The sequence below is a fragment of the Mustela nivalis genome, assembly GCF_964662115.1.
Source record: "Mustela nivalis genome assembly, chromosome: 5".
Classification (NCBI taxonomy): domain Eukaryota; kingdom Metazoa; phylum Chordata; class Mammalia; order Carnivora; family Mustelidae; genus Mustela; species Mustela nivalis.
This window is the reverse complement of record NC_139024.1, coordinates 44,440,170-44,455,998: the sequence shown is the minus strand read 5'-3', so window position 1 is coordinate 44,455,998 and position 15,829 is coordinate 44,440,170. Positions and strand designations below refer to the sequence as shown.

General features: G+C 39.1%; 1 long non-coding RNA gene across 3 annotated transcripts in view; it reads left to right on the top strand.

Moving 5' to 3' along the window:
* The window catches only part of LOC309864986, an 88,955-nt gene that overhangs the window by 37,323 nt on the left and 35,803 nt on the right, over positions 1-15,829 (top strand). For all 3 annotated transcript variants that reach the window (XR_014311890.1, XR_014311891.1, XR_014311892.1), the window contains exons 4-5: positions 14,966-15,065; positions 15,412-15,548. This is a non-coding gene — a long non-coding RNA (uncharacterized lncRNA). The remainder of the gene's footprint in view (positions 1-14,965; positions 15,066-15,411; positions 15,549-15,829) is intronic.

Below are 15,829 nucleotides of genomic sequence, written 5' to 3'. Positions count from 1 at the left end.
TTTTGATTTGTATTTCCCTGATGCCGAGTGATATGGAGCACTTTTTCATGTGTCTGTTGGCCATCTGGATGTCTTCTTTGCAGAAATGTCTGTTCATGTCCTCTGCCCATTTCTTGATTGGATTATTTGTTCTTTGGGTGTTGAGTTTGCTAAGTTCTTTATAGATTCTGGACACTAGTTCTTTATCTGATGTGTCGTTTGCAAATATCTTCTCCCATTCTGTCAGTTCTCTTTTGGTTTTGTTAACTGTTTCCTTTGCTGTGCAAAAGCTTTTGATCTTGATGAAATCCCAATAGTTCATTTTTGCCCTTGCTTCCCTTGCCTTTTGCGTTGTTCCTAGGAAGATGTTGCTGCGGCAGAGGTCGAAGAGGTTGCTGCCCATGTTCTCCTCAAGGATTTTGATGGATTCCTTTCGTACATTGAGGTCCTTCATCCATTTTGAGTCTATTTTTGTGTGTGGTGTAAGGAAATGGTCCAATTTCATTTTTCTGCATGTGGCTGTCCAATTTTCCCAGCACCATTTATTGAAGAGGCTGTCTTTTTTCCATTGGACATTCTTTCCTGCTTTGTCGAAGATTAGTTGACCATAGATTTGAGGGTCTATTTCTGGGCTCTCTATTCTGTTCCATTGATCTATGTGTCTGTTTTTGTGCCAGTACCATGCTGTCTTGATGATGACAGCTTTGTAATAGAGCTTGAAGTCCGGAATTGTGATGCCACCAACGTTGGCTTTCTTTTTCAATATCCCTTTGGCTATTCGAGGTCTTTTCTGGTTCCATATAAATTTTAGCATTATTTGTTCCATTTCTTTGAAAAAGATGGATGGTACTTTGATAGGAATTGCATTAAATGTGTAGATTGCTTTAGGTAGCATAGACATTTTCACAATATTTATTCTTCCAATCCAGGAGCATGGAACATTTTTCCATTTCTTTGTGTCTTCCTCAATTTCTTTCATGAGTACTTTATAGTTTTCTGAGTATAGATTCTGTGTCTCTTTGGTTAGGTTTATTCCTAGGTATCTTATGGTTTTGGATGCAATTGTAAATGGAATTGACTCCTTAATTTCTCTTTATTCTGTCTTGCTGTTGGTGTAGAGAAATGCAACTTATTTCTGTGCATTGATTTTATATCCTGACACTTTACTGAATTCCTGTATAAGTTCTAACAGTTTTGGAGTGGAGTCTTTTGGGTTTTCCACATATAGTATCATATCATCTGCGAAGAGTGATAATTTGACTTCTTCTTTGCCGATTTGGATCCCTTTAATTTCCTTTTGTTGTCTGATTGCTGAGGCTAGGACCTCTAGTACTATGTTGAAAAGCAGTGGTGATAATGGACATCCCTGCCGTGTTCCTGACCTTAGCGGAAAAGCTTTCAGTTTTTCTCCATTGAGAATGATATTTGCGGTGGGTTTTTCATAGATGGCTTTGATGATATTGAGGTATGTGCCCTCTATCCCTACACTTTGAAGAGTTTTGATCAGGAAGGGATGCTGTATTTTGTCAAATGCTTTTTCAGCATCTATTGAGAGTATCATATGGTTGTTGTTCTTTCTTTTATTGATGTGTTGTATCATATTGACTGATTTGCGGATGTTGAACCAACCTTGCAGCCCTGGAATAAATCCCACTGGGTCGTGGTGAATAATCTTTTTAATGTACTGTTGAATCCTATTGGCTAGTATTTTGTTGAGTATTTTCGCATCTGTGTTCATCAAGGATATCAGTCTATAGCTCTCTTTTTTGGTGGGATCCTTGTCTGGTTTTGGGATCAAGGTGATGCTGGCCTCATAAAATGAGTTTGGAAGTTTTCCTTCCATTTCTATTTTTTGGAACAGTTTCAGGAGAATAGGAATTAGTTCTTCTTTAAATGTTTGGTAGAATTCCCCCGGGATGCCGTCTGGCCCTGGGCTTTTGTTTGTTTGGAGATTTTTAATGACTGTTTCAATCTCCTTACTGGTTATGGGTCTGTTCAGGCTTTCTATTCTTCCTGGTTCAGTTGTGGTAGTTTATATGTTTCTAGGAATGCATCCATTTCTTCCAGATTGTCAAATTTATTGCCGTAGAGTTGCTCATAGTATGTTCTTATAATAGTTTGTATTTCTTTGGTGTTAGTTGTGATCTCTCCTCTTTCATTCATGATTTTATTTATTTGGGTCCTTTCTCTTCTCTTTTTGATAAGTCAGGCCAGGGGTTTATAAATTTTATTAATTCTTTCAAAGAACCAGCTCCTACTTTCGTTGATTTGTTCTATTGTTTTTTTGGTTTCTATTTCATTGATTTCTGCTCTGATCTTTATGATTTCTCTTCTCCTGCTGGGCTTAGGGTTTCTTTCTTGTTCTTTCTCCAGCTCCTTTAGGTGTAGGGTTGTGTTGTGTACCTGAGACCTTTCTTGTTTCTTGAGAAAGGCTTGAACCGCTATATATTTTCCTCTCAGGACTGCCTTTGTTGTGTCCCACAGATTTTGAACCGTTGTATTTTCATTATCATTTGTTTCCATGATTTTTTTCAATTCTTCTTTAATTTCCCGGTTGACCCATTCATTCTTTAGAAGGATACTGTTTAGTCTCCATGTATTTGGGTTCTTTCCAAACTTCCTTTTGTGGTTGAGTTCTAGCTTTAGAGCATTGTGGTCTGAAAATATGCAGGGAATGATCCCAATCTTTTGATACCGGTTGAGTCCTGATTTAGGACCGAGGATGTGATCTATTCTGGAGAATGTTCCATGTGCACTAGAGAAGAATGTGTATTTTGTTGCTTTGGGATAAAATATTCTGAATATATCTGTGATGTCCATCTGGTCCAGTGTGTCGTTTAAGGCCTTTATTGCCTTGCTGATCTTTTGCTTGGATGATCTGTCCATTTCAGTGAGGGGAGTGTTAAAGTCCCCTACTATTATTGTATTATTGTTGATGTGTTTCTTTGATTTTGTTATTAATTGGTTTATATAGTTGGCTGCTCCCACATTGGGGGCATAGATATTTAAAATTGTTAAATCTTCTTGTTGGACAGACCTTTTGAGTATGATATAGTGTCCTTCCTCATCTCTTATTATAGTCTTTGGCTTAAAATCTAATTGATCTGATATAAGGATTGCCACTCCTGCTTTCTTCTGATGTCCATTAGCATGGTAAATTCTTTTCCACCTCCTCACTTTAAATCTGGAGGTGTCTTTGGGCTTAAAATGAGTTTCTTGGAGGCAACATATAGATGGGTTTTGTTTTTTTATCCATTCTGATACCCTGTGTCTTTTGACAGGGGCATTTAGCGCATTAACATTCAGGGTAAGTATTGAGAGATGAATTTAGTGGAATTGTATTGCCTGTAAGGTGACTGTTACTGTATATGGTCTCTGTTCCTTTATGATCTACCACTTGTAGGCTCTCTCTTTGCTTAGAGGACCCCTTTCAATATTTCCTGTAGAGCTGGTTTGGTATTTGCAAATTCTTTCAGTTTTTGTTTGTCCTGGAAGCTTTTAATCTCTCCTTCTATTTTCAATGATAGCCTAGCTGGATATAGTATTCTTGGCTGCATGTTTTTCTCATTTAGTGCTCTGAAAATATCATGCCAGCTCTTTCTGGCCTGCCAGGTCTCTGTGGATAAGTCAGCTGCCAATCTAATATTTTTACCATTGTATGTTACAGACTTCTTTTCCCGGGCTGCTTTCAGGATTTTCTCTTTGTCACTGAGACTTGTAAATTTTACTATTAGGTGACGGGGTGTGGGCCTATTCTTATTGATTTTGAGGGGCGTTCTCTGAACCTCCTGAATTTTGATGCTCATTCCCTTTGCCATATTGGGGAAATTCTCCCCAATAATTCTCTCCAGTATACCTTCTGCTCCCCTCTCTCTTTCTTCTTCTTCTGGAATCCCAATTATTCTAATGTTGTTTCGTCTTATGGTGTCACTTATCTCTCGAATTCTCACCTCGTGGTCCAGTAGCTGTTTGTCCCTCTTTTGCTCAGCTTCTTTATTCTCTGTCATTTGGTCTTCTATATCACTAATTCTTTCTTCTGCCTCATTTATCCTAGCAGTGAGAGCCTCCATTTTTGATTGCACCTCATTAATAGCTTTTTTGATTTCAACTTGTTTAGATTTTAGTTCTTTTATTTCTCCAGAAAGGGCTTTTATATCTCTCGAGAGGGTTTCTCTAATATCTTCCATGCCTTTTTCGAGCCCGGCTAGAACCTTGAGAATTGTCATTCTGAACTCTAGATCTGACATATTACCGATGTCTGTATTGATTAGGTCCCTAGCCTTCGGTACTGCCTCTTGTTCTTTTTTTGTGTGTTGAATTTTTACGTCTTGTCATTTTGTCCAGATAAGAGTAAATGAAGCGGCAAGTAAAATACTAAAAGGGTGGCAACAACCCCAGGAAAATATGCTTTAACCAAATTATAAGAGATCCAAAATCGTGAGTGGGGAGAAAGGGGATAAAAAGAGGTTCAAAAAGGAAGAAATAAAAAAAAAGCAAAAAGAAAAGAAAAGAAAAGAATTTTTAAAAAAAGAAAACACCTTTCAGAAAGTGGTTGTTTTTCTGTTTCCAGAATTGCTGTTCTTCTTCTCTTCGATCTGCCGATGGATTTTCAGGTGTTTGCAATCTTTAGATAAGCTATCTAGCTGATCTCCGGCTAGCTGAAGCAGTCTCAGCTTGCTACTTCTCCGCCATCTTGACTCCTCCTCCTGAACAGTGCATTTTTGTTCCTACCTTGTGCTTTTTACCACAAAGCAAACTTCCAGCAGTCATCAAGGGGGTGGCTGATGAATCAGAGCATTAAGAGTTTGGGGAGACACTAGCTGTTTGGGTTTGAAGTAGCTCAAGTGGCAGGCAAGATAAAGAAGGGATGGGGCTCAGCAGGATCGCAGGACTAATGGTGTCCTGATTTACCTCGGCAGAACTACAGCAGACGTTAGTGGTGGTTGATGAGCCATCAAAGGTGGGCTTAAAGGCCTAGTAGCACCAGGTCTGCCCAGATTTGCATTTTGCCTTCACCCAATGATGAGTAGTTGTATGTCCTGAATAAGTTACTGTGCTGCATAAACACCAATTGCCCCTCCAATCTATTCTGCATTCCACCCTGCTCTGTATCCTAGAGGCTGGCCTCTAGGGACTATATCACCAAGTACTCTTGCCCTCTGGTTTTCCTCTTGGGTCAGCCAAAGGAAAATGCTTTAGGAGATCAGAGAGAGGGAGGAGACAGGTCAGGGTATTTATTTCCAGCCACCTGCCTGCCAGGTCACAGATTGAGCATGATTGTGTCTTTCTGTCAGAGGCTTCAGTTTCTGCTGGCTGGCCTTGTAATATTCCACCCAGGGGTAGTAAAAACTTCCTGATAGGGTTAGGCCCTTACTATTATTTAACTTTGCTCACAATTTTGTCAATAACCTCTTTATTAAGCTCTATTCGCCCCTTTTGAGGATGCCATCTTTCCCTGCTTGGAAGGATCTTAACTGGTACAATCCTTTTTTATCTCTAAATCTATTTCCTCATTTATAAAACAGTGATAATAATAGCACCTATATCACAGAAGTTAAGTGAGGTAATGTAGGTAAAATTCTTGGCAAAGCGCATAACACATAGTAGTAAGTGCTCGATGAATGTTAGCTGTCTTTATCATTATATTATCATTGTAATTATTGTTTTTATTCAGGACCCAGTCATTGGGACCAAGATAAGGATGCTGAAAGTTGGAGTTTCCCACCCAAAGCTGCACTCGAGTCAGGATACTTGGCAACGTATAAGTGCAACAAAAGTTTGGGTCCCGTTAGACCCATTATGCGATAAATTCTTCTTTGCCAATATCTCTGTGACTGATAAAACTCCCAGCAGGATCGTTCTGATCATTATTTCTGAGTGCATTTGTAAGGCCAAAGGTTAGTATTCCTTCCATTTATTAATCCCTTGCTGCAGATTAAGCTAATTTAGAGAAGAAATTCTTTTTTTTTTTTTTTTTAAGATTTTATCCATTTATTTGACAGACAGTGATCACAAGTGGGCAGAGAGGCAGGCAGAGAAAGAGAGGGAAGCAGTCTACCTGCTGAGCAGAGAGCCCAATATGGGGCTTGATCCCTGGGATCATGATCTGAGCCAAAGGCAGAGGCTTAACCCACTGAGCCACCCAGGTGCCCCTAGAGAAGGAATTCTTAATCAATAGCAAGAGATAGAGGAAAAAACTCCTAAAGATATAAAAAGGCACTACTGCAACTTAGGGAAGCAAGGCTTATTTCATCCTAAATACTTTATAATTTCCAAATATGGAATATACGACAGTGGAAAGAAAGCACTATTTAAAAGAAATGCTGCAATTTGTATGATTATTCTCATAGCCTCACTGTGGCTTAGATCAGTTAATTTATTTGGTCATTTAAGAGATAACAGCCTTCATGAAGCTGGGTTACAGATTATATCTCCACATCGGCCTCATAGCACAGAGGAGCATTCTTCTGCATGACTGAAATCTGTACTCATTGCCTGATGTTCCAACTTGCACGTGAATGATGATGATCACAAGAACAATGGAAGGTGGGGGAATGTTTGGTACCAATCAATTCACACGAGAAGAAGAAAAATCCAAGTGCATGGTTTGTCTGAGTGGGTAAATAGTATTTTTTCCTATGCAAAAGGCTGTTTTTTAAAATGTGATTGGACTAAATTGTCATGTGAAGAAAGAGCGATTTAACAAACATACAAGTTCTAGTGATGTACCATTAGTGTTTGTATTAGTTTCTTAGAGCTACCCCAAACTGGGTGGCTTAAAACAACAAAACCCTATTATCCCACAGTTTTGGAGGCTTGAAGTCCAAAATCAAGGTGTCAGCAAGACTATGCTCTCCCTGAAGTTTCCAGTAGAGCATCCTTCCTTGCCTTTTCTTAGCTTCCACTGGTTGCCAGCAATCTTTGCCTTTCCTTGGTTGTGTCTGTCTAAATCCAGTCTCTGCCTCTGTCTTCATGTGGCCATCATCCCTGTATGTCTGTGTCCAAATTTCCCTCTTTTTATAAGGACACCAGTCATATTGGATATGGGCTCACCTTACTCTTTATGACCTCATCTTCCTTGATTCTATCTGCAAAGACTCTGTTTCCAAATAAGGTCATATTCATAGGGTTCTGGTGGACATGGATTTTTTTTTTAAAGATTTTATTTATTTATTTGACAGAGAGAGATCACAAGTAGGCAAAGAGTCAGGCAGAGAGAGAGGAAGGGAAGCAGGCTTCCTGCTGAGCAGAGAGCCCGATGCGGGACTCGATCCTAGGACCCTGGGACCATGACCTGAGCCAAAGGCAGAGGCTTTAACCCACTGAGCCACCCAGGCACCCCTGGGTGGACATGAATTTTAGGGGGACACTATTCAATCTATTGCAGTGTCTGTTGTGCTAACTACTCAAGAGTTGGTTCACATCTAAGTGGCTGTTTTAAGCTATTTTTTTTCTTATCTTCTTTGATAGTTAATTTCTATCTTTTTTAGCCTCTCTTCTTTTCCTTATTTGACTTGCTCATCTGGGGAGAGAAATTTAAGTTACATCATTTTGGCCATTATACAGCAGACAGGATTTGTCTGTGGGACAAGTGGTTTGTCACTCCCCACCCCTTCCCCATGTGGTATAAAGTGATATTTTCACTATCTCTTTGCTACATGAGGGATATGGGTTGTTGAGGAGAGGAGATTGCTGTGAATGATGAGCCATCAGCAGTCTTCTCCACTTAGTGTTTTATAGTCCATAGACCTCAATGAGATGCCCTGCCCAGTAATTCCCAGTTCTTTGCTGCCTACCCCACAACTACCTCCTTCCTTGCATTCTCTTCCTTGAAGTTACTCCTCAGAGGACATCCTTGGCAAACAGACTTCCTTTCAGCCCCACCTAATATATCACTTTAAAAGAATCCCACAGTTCTTTCCCATTTCCCAGCATATGTATTTACCATAAATGAACATGTAGGATGGATGGTTTATTGGGCAGAGAGGAAACATGGAAGCAGAGAGCAGTAGAATCTTACACATTTCCAGCCCTGGAAATGTATAAGGCTGTCTGCTTAGCCTCGTCCCTACCTTTCCCCAAGTGAGGAAGAGTTGCTCAGCTGATTGTTTGGTCTGGGGTGAGTAACTGGTGGTCTAATGATCAGAGTTCTCGTGTTCAGGCTCACACACTCATAGACACTCTTCTTTGGTCCTCCATTGTGCTCCTGGTGCAGTGAGAAGTCCAGACGCTCTTTTGTTGCTCCATCAAATCGTGCCTCTGCTTGCCAGACATTACTTCGATTTCTGGACCAGATGACTGGCCAGAAGATGCTACGAGCCTAATGTGGATTGGTGGTTGGAGCTAAGAAGAAGCTCTACTTAGTTGCTCAGAGGATGCTGCATACACCATCCAACCTAAGTGTATCTTCACTTTGCACTGGAGGTAATTGGCTAAGCTAATGAAAACCAACACTCCTAGCGTTTGCACTTGGCTTCCCTGTTACATATGTGCATGCTAGCACTCGTGTCTCAGCAGGAGGAGTGATTGTTGGAGAAGAATATGCATATTTTGGATCCTTTAGCCAAGTATCCCGAACAACCCAGCAACACCTCTCTAACAAGTCTGTTATAGACAATGTCTAAAATAAGAGAGCTGTATTGTTGAGTTAATATACCTAGGCTGTTTATTAGTTCGAATGATTGGGAACTGGCCACATTGTGGAAGCCCACGCGTGTTCACAGGTAGGCCATTGCAAAGGTGAAACTGTGTTCGTCAGTTATTGAAGATATGCAGCATGTACTTTGGAAGTGGTTTTGCACTAATCTATTGCATGGATGTACAGCAAAAGAGAATATAATTCTTCATGGCTCAGGCTAATGTGTTACTAAGTGGTTATTAGACACTAGTGCTTATGTCTCTGTATAAAAACTTCATTTTTACAGGATCCCATAAGTTTTTATTAAACTTATTCAGTGAGAAGCTTGGAAATTGTGGCAATATTTTAGAACCTGGCATTAATTGACTATATATAGGGATCTAGTTCTTTGTCTTATCAAAGAGAAAGGTTATTATAATTGTGAAGACTATCATTTATGAAAGGTCTGTTACAGGATCATTGGCTAAATCAGAATTTAGAAATGAGGCTCACTTTTTTTTTTTTTTTAAAGATTTATTTATTTATTTATTTATTTGACAGACAGAGATCACTGGTAGGCAGAGAGGCAGACGGTAGGGGGGTGGGGAGCAGGCTCTCTGCTGAGCAGGGAGCCCAGTGCGGGGCTCGATCCCAGGACCCAGAGATCATGACCTAAGCCGAAGGCAGAGGCTTAACCTACTGGGCCACCCAGGTGCCCCAGAAATGAGGCTCACTTTAATTTAAGCTAAAATATACATTTAACTGCAGAAGCCATTAAAACCAGCAGGATTCTTAACCATCTTAAATGGATTGGCTGAACAAACCTAAATTTAAAAATCTTATGGCGCCTGGGGGCTCAGTGGGTTAAACCCTCTGCCTTCAGCTCAGGTCATGATCCCCGGGTCCTGGGATGGAGCCCCACATCGGACTCTCTGCTCAGTGGGGAGCCTGCTTCCCCCGCCCCCGCCTGCCTCTCTGCCTACTTCTGATCTCTGTCTGTCAAATAAATTTTAAAAATCTTTAAATTTAAAAATCTCTATATACAGCTTTGGCCTAATAAAATAATTGTTTGCTCTATTTAATAAGAGTAAGAGTATTATATATATATATATGTTTTTTTTTAAATTCTATTTATTTATTTGACACAGAGAGAGACATCATAAGTAGGCTGAGAGGCAGGCAGAGAGAAGGGGGAAGCAGGCTCCCTGCAGAGCAGAAAGCCTGATGCAGGGCTCGATCCCAGGATCCTGAGATCATGACCTGGGCCAAAGGCAGAGGCTTAACCCACTGAGCCACCCAGGTGCCCCAAGAGTATAATATTTTTAAAAAATTAAAATTTTACTTATATCTAAGTTAGCCAGTTTGTTACTCATTTAACATTTCTTTTGTTCCAAAGGAAGCCAGAGTGATATAAATAAAGATTAAAAAAATATATAAACAAAACTATTAGAAATATTTTGTCACAGATAACATACAGTTATTATTATTATCATGGCTGACAGACACAATATAGGTAAAAATTTTCAGTAAATTCAGAAGGAAGAGATAACTGTGATTTCATGGCGCCATTGTTCCAGAACTTAAGCGTACTCTTTGATGGGACAAACTGCTACTTGTTTTTACCTACAGGACATGAAGATTTGTTGCTCTGATAATTGTTGGTAAAAGTGCATTAGTAATTGCTCATCTATAAAGTTATCTTTGCTGCAACAGACGGCAAAGTTCTTATGTAGCTTTTATTTACAAATATACACGCAACTCCCACAATGTGTCAAAGGCAGCATATCTTTAAGTATATTTTGCTTCTTTATGATTTTGTCAGTGAACTTGCAGGAAATGACAGAGTAGCTTCCTTTTGAGCCCGAGGAAGCAATGTCTATAACCAGAGGCCAAAGAGAGTCCACTGGGGGGAAACTAAAGCCCGCAAAAATTAAATACTTACTCATAGTGACCCAGAAAATCATTAAGCACAAATTCTCTGACTCCCGAGACAAGCTCTTTTTTGACCCTCTTTATGACGTCACATGCCTCCCTGTGGCACCTTCTGAACACGCCTCTCCTGGTGTATGCTTTGGCACAGCTAGCTTTATTGAGGCTGTTAACCAGACCTTGAAATGCGCGTTCCACTTGGCAGTGCTAGGCGGTTTCAGATGTAGGATCTGAACCAGGTCCTTACCACCACATAGCGACTTCAGTCCTTTTGGACAACTTCAGTGGAACAACACTAGAAATTCCTTGCACAGATCATGAGCTACGTGTGACCCCCCAGCTTCTTCTCAGTTCATGTAATCTTTCATCTCTTCTAGGGTATCTGGCCTGGATTGTTGTTCCCATTTATGCTGCCTCATCTCTCAGTGGTTTAAAGAAATGGTTAACTATGCAAACATGAGGATTGCAACAGAGAAATATTCAAAAAGTGTTTGTACCGCTTGCTTTTTTTAAAAAAAATTTTTTGGCTTAATTGCTCAAGGTGAATTAACGAGATGGCTACGAACTCATTGCGAATGAGATCGTGTGAAATCTGTCAACCTAGTCCAGTCTTGCTTCCGGATCCTGTGTTCTTCCCAAGGCCGAGGCATCGTTCTTCCTTGTATCCATGGCTGTGTCTGTTAAGACCTTTCATACAATAGCCTCAGAACTCTGGTTGCAATTAGGGTTTTGATTAGCTGTCAGTGATGTCATAGCCATGGTTATTTTAAATCCACTGTGCTAAGTGTTTTCCTTTTCTTAATGTACTGTAGAAATTCCATTGCTTGACAGCAATAAGACACTTCAGGCACTACATTTCAGGGCCAATATTGCACTTCTCATGGAGTTAAGACACTTGGCCTTCAGCCTCGTGACTTATAACACAATCTGAGTTATGCTATAATCACCCAGATATATACATGGCCTGTTGTGTTTTATGGCTTAAATGGAACCTGTCCCAGCGCCTCATCAACTGACAAGGTGGGAATATAGCCCCGAATGACTATTCAGATTCCCACTGGGAGTTGCTTTTGGTCAGATCTCCTTTTGCTGTTCAGGGGTTACATTGAAACTCTGGAGGCCTTCGGTATATTTACCACACAACAGAAATCAAAACTTCCAGCATCTCAGGTCTCCCTGCCAGACTGCCCAACTTAGGTTGCCAAATATCTCCCTCTCAACACATTTATTGAACTTTAAAACGGCAGAACAGCATTGAATGAAGTCCAGTAATTTTTATAGGATATATTTAAGTCACTAAACTTTGAAGACTATTCCAACATTAATTATAAAGTTTCTGTGTCTGGATAACATATTGTTAACAGTTATTTTGCAAGTGCTAATGGCAAGATGGAAGATTTCCAATAATTTTATTGAGGAAGTAGCAATTAAAATGTTGAGCACTACAGGGTACATACAAAATAAAAATAATTTTGCAAACATGGCATTGTACATCATGACAGAGATGGAGATGTACTCTTTCTTTTCACATAGATATAATGATTTTGCCTTTCCACCTGTTTTTATTCAGAGAAGATCAAGAGGTCTCTTTTTTGTTTGTTTGTTAATATTTAAAGGCAGTGTGAAATGCCAGCGCTCCAGGCTGGCTTGATATTATTTACCACAACATCATGAAATGATTTTAAGACAAGTTGTTATCCATATTTCTTTCAATAACAAATATCATTAAAATGAGATCATTGGCTTTGTGTGACAATTTATGACTCTGGAAACGCATGAGCTGTCTTTTCTAAAGACTTTCAAAGACCTCATCTAGCATGGTTTTCCTCCAGAGCTCTCTTGGGTGACCACCCAGCTTCCAGACTCACCCTACCACAGTCAGCCAGCATCTTCAGGTCATTAGCCTGTCAGAACCCTGACAGCAGAATGATGGACAGCAGGACGTGGCAGGTGGGAGGGAGAGCCCTCGAGTACATATGGTGTCGGGCAAGACCTAGAGGATTAAAAGGACTTGCCCATGGTCACACAGCTGGGGAGCAGTAGACAGTGCATGTGGACTTGGTCCAGGAGTGTGTCATCTTTACCATTGATTGCTTCCAATCATTTTAAATTTAGAGTGAGAATTGTCAATTGTACAATCAAGACAGAATAAAAACAAACTAATTTTCTGTCAGTTTGGTGACATTATATTTTGAAAGGGATTTTAGACCAAGAGCACAGCTGCTTTCCAACTTTACTTGATCACCACTTTCTTTTTTAGGCATATTCTGATTGCTGTATAACTTGGGCCCAGGTTTCCCTCATTCATTTGGTAAAATAATTCTTTTACCTGTATTTTTAATTTTGGTTTAGATCTATAGTTGGAATGCTTATCAGGACTGGCTGATGATATCAACACTATGCTATAATATCACTAAAGGAATTTTTCTGCTAAAATATTTTATTAAGGTTCTGCTTTTGGGGGATTGATATGTACTTCCCTTGGTTTTCCTTTGTGGATCATTTGTTTAAAAACACCTTTTCTCTGAAGGATCACACAAGAGCAGTAGGATCAGGAATGAGTTTTTCTTTTTTCATTCAAGAAAAATAAGCATACAGAAACCGAAGTTATCTAGGAATTTTTCACCCATTTTGGCTAAATCAGAGGGATTTTTGGACACATTTTTATGGGTCAGTCCTCGGAAAGAGAGTAGTTCTTATTAATGGGGTTTCCTCTGTTTTAGCTTATATACTTATGGAATTAATTCTTATATTCTCATATTACCTTATTTACTCAGTCTTACGAATTCTAAATATTAAAGTAGATTATTAGATTTATAATTAATTTTCTTAACTATTTTGTTTAATAACCTATCAATATCAAGGGCATATGAATATCAGTTGAGTAATGCCTTCCTAGAGATTCATAATCCAAACTAAAATACTAAAATACAACCTAAAATACTTCTTTAAGTTGCCATCCTATTAAAAGATTGATCATTAGTTGCTTTATTGCCTCTTATGAGAGGATTTACTATTTGTTATTTATTCCTTAGTAGATATTCTTGGTTCATAGTGAGTGAATATATGACCACCCCACCTTAGTCTCACAAGGGGCAAATATGTCCTTTCTTCTTATGCCCAATGTGTTATGATCTCTTCACTTAATGGATGTTCAAAAAACTTCTCACAGTCAGGTGGGCAGCTGAAGATATGTATTTAATTCATATATTTTTTCTTCAAGAAAATTAATCCCGATTTTTGAGTCACAGAAACCCTTGTGTTTAGAAAAAAAATTATTATTGATTATACGTAGATGACATTGAATATTTTTCTGATTTTTTCCAAGTGATTTTTGAAATTTCCAGACCATGAAAGAGAGTGAGGCTTCTGCTTAAGAACCAATATCAGGGATAGATAGTAAATGTTCAGTGAATTTCAGCATAAAAATATCACTCTTCTATTTTGCTAATATACCTCAAAGAACATGTACAAAATTGATTTTGAAAGACAAGTTTTTAATGCTAGAAATAAAACTTGTATAAATAGAATTTGGTTACAAAGGTGACTCTAGAAAATAAATAACCTTCCTGTTAGTGGTTGGGCCCCCTGGGAGCCAATTAGTGAAATCTTAGTGAAAATTTTGTGTCAGGTTCTGAAACAGTTAACGTCTGAAAGATGTACATTTATTCCCAGGATGGATGTAAGTGCATCTGATGGGATGAGTGTCGTTAAAAAGAACTTGGAATAACTGTTACCTATACAGGAATTACTGGAAAAAACACAAGTTACCTGTAACTGAAAGCTTTTATCACCAATACTCCGGAATTCTTGCTTCTTTCCTCTTGATTTTGTTTCATGGCCTCATGATGCTGTAGCTGTTCTATCAGATATTAAGCACCAGGGTTTGGACTAGACCCAGTGTAGCCAATGAGAGGCAGTATCCTCTAGAGTTCGATGGTCTGGGCTTTGAAGACTGACTGATGTGGGTTTGGTTACTGTTTCTGCTTTCCATCTGTGTGAAGTTGGAAAATCCAGGTGTATATGACTTCCTCTTACTATATTGCTTCTAACCAGAATGGTAAGACAATTACAGGGACTGAAAGGGCAAACACTTTCAGAATATATTAAAAATATGCATTTTTTAATGGAAAGGGCTCTTTATTTCAATAACCCCCCAGTCTTGTGATCTTGTCAAATTATCTATGAAGACAGTTTTTGATGATGTTCTTATTGAAAGAAGACTAGCAGTGGTGAAGACTTCTAGATGATCAACCAAAGCTTTTCTTCCCTTTCCAGGGCACACAGCCAGATGACGCTTCCCAGACTGTCTTATACTGAAGTGTAGCCAGGTGACTGGGCTTTAGTCAGTGGATGGAATAGCAGTGATCTGTAGTATTTCTGAGCTTGGTGCATAAAAAACCTCCCATGATAGATTCTCTGTCCTCTTTTCCTTCACAGAAATTGAAGTAGAGGAGTATGGCAACATCAGAAGTTGTGTGTTAAAGCTGGTGGAGCCACAATATGGAAGGAGCCTAGGATCCTGAATCAGTGCCCAGAGGTGAGCCACGGTTAATCAGGAATACTCATTTTGACTGTGCATGAATGAGAAATAAGTGCATGAGGCATTAGAAGCTTTGTTTTTGTTTTTTTTCTTAATACTAGTGTATATTACCTTAACTAATATTCTGTATAATTAGTATCTCACATAGAATTTATTTTCTTTCATAATTTATTACATGTTAATATGAGGAGTTCTGCTTATCAGCTTTCAATGATGTCATTGCAAATGAGTGAAACAGTTCACATTGAATAACTATGTTTATCCATTGGACGATATCATCACTATACTTATTTTTACTGTGTTTTTTTTTGTCATCCCTGAATTTACCAAAATACATGGGAAGCTTGTCCAATTTCAGTTTTTCTTTTACTGAGGCCATGGATCCCTCCATCCCCACCTTGACACTGGAATTCTGCCTAAAATGAAACAGCAACAGAACAGAGGTCAAGAACTTGGAAGGATTCATGTGGAAGAAACCAGGTACAGCTTGATTTAATATCAGTATTTCATGTGTTCAGAGAGTGGAGTTTCAGGCTACAAGATAACAGCCCATCATTTTTATGCCCTTCCATCTGTGAAAAGCTGTTCCTCAATGCACAGCGTATGAACAACCTAGCAGCTTTTCATTTTAGGCACTATATTCTGAAAAAAAGAGAGAGAGAGAGAGAGAGTAAGAGAGATCTTTTGATGCATAACCAAGAACACTTGAAATCTATGGAGTTTTAGAGCCAGACTCATAAAGAATTCAGACTTGCCCCTGA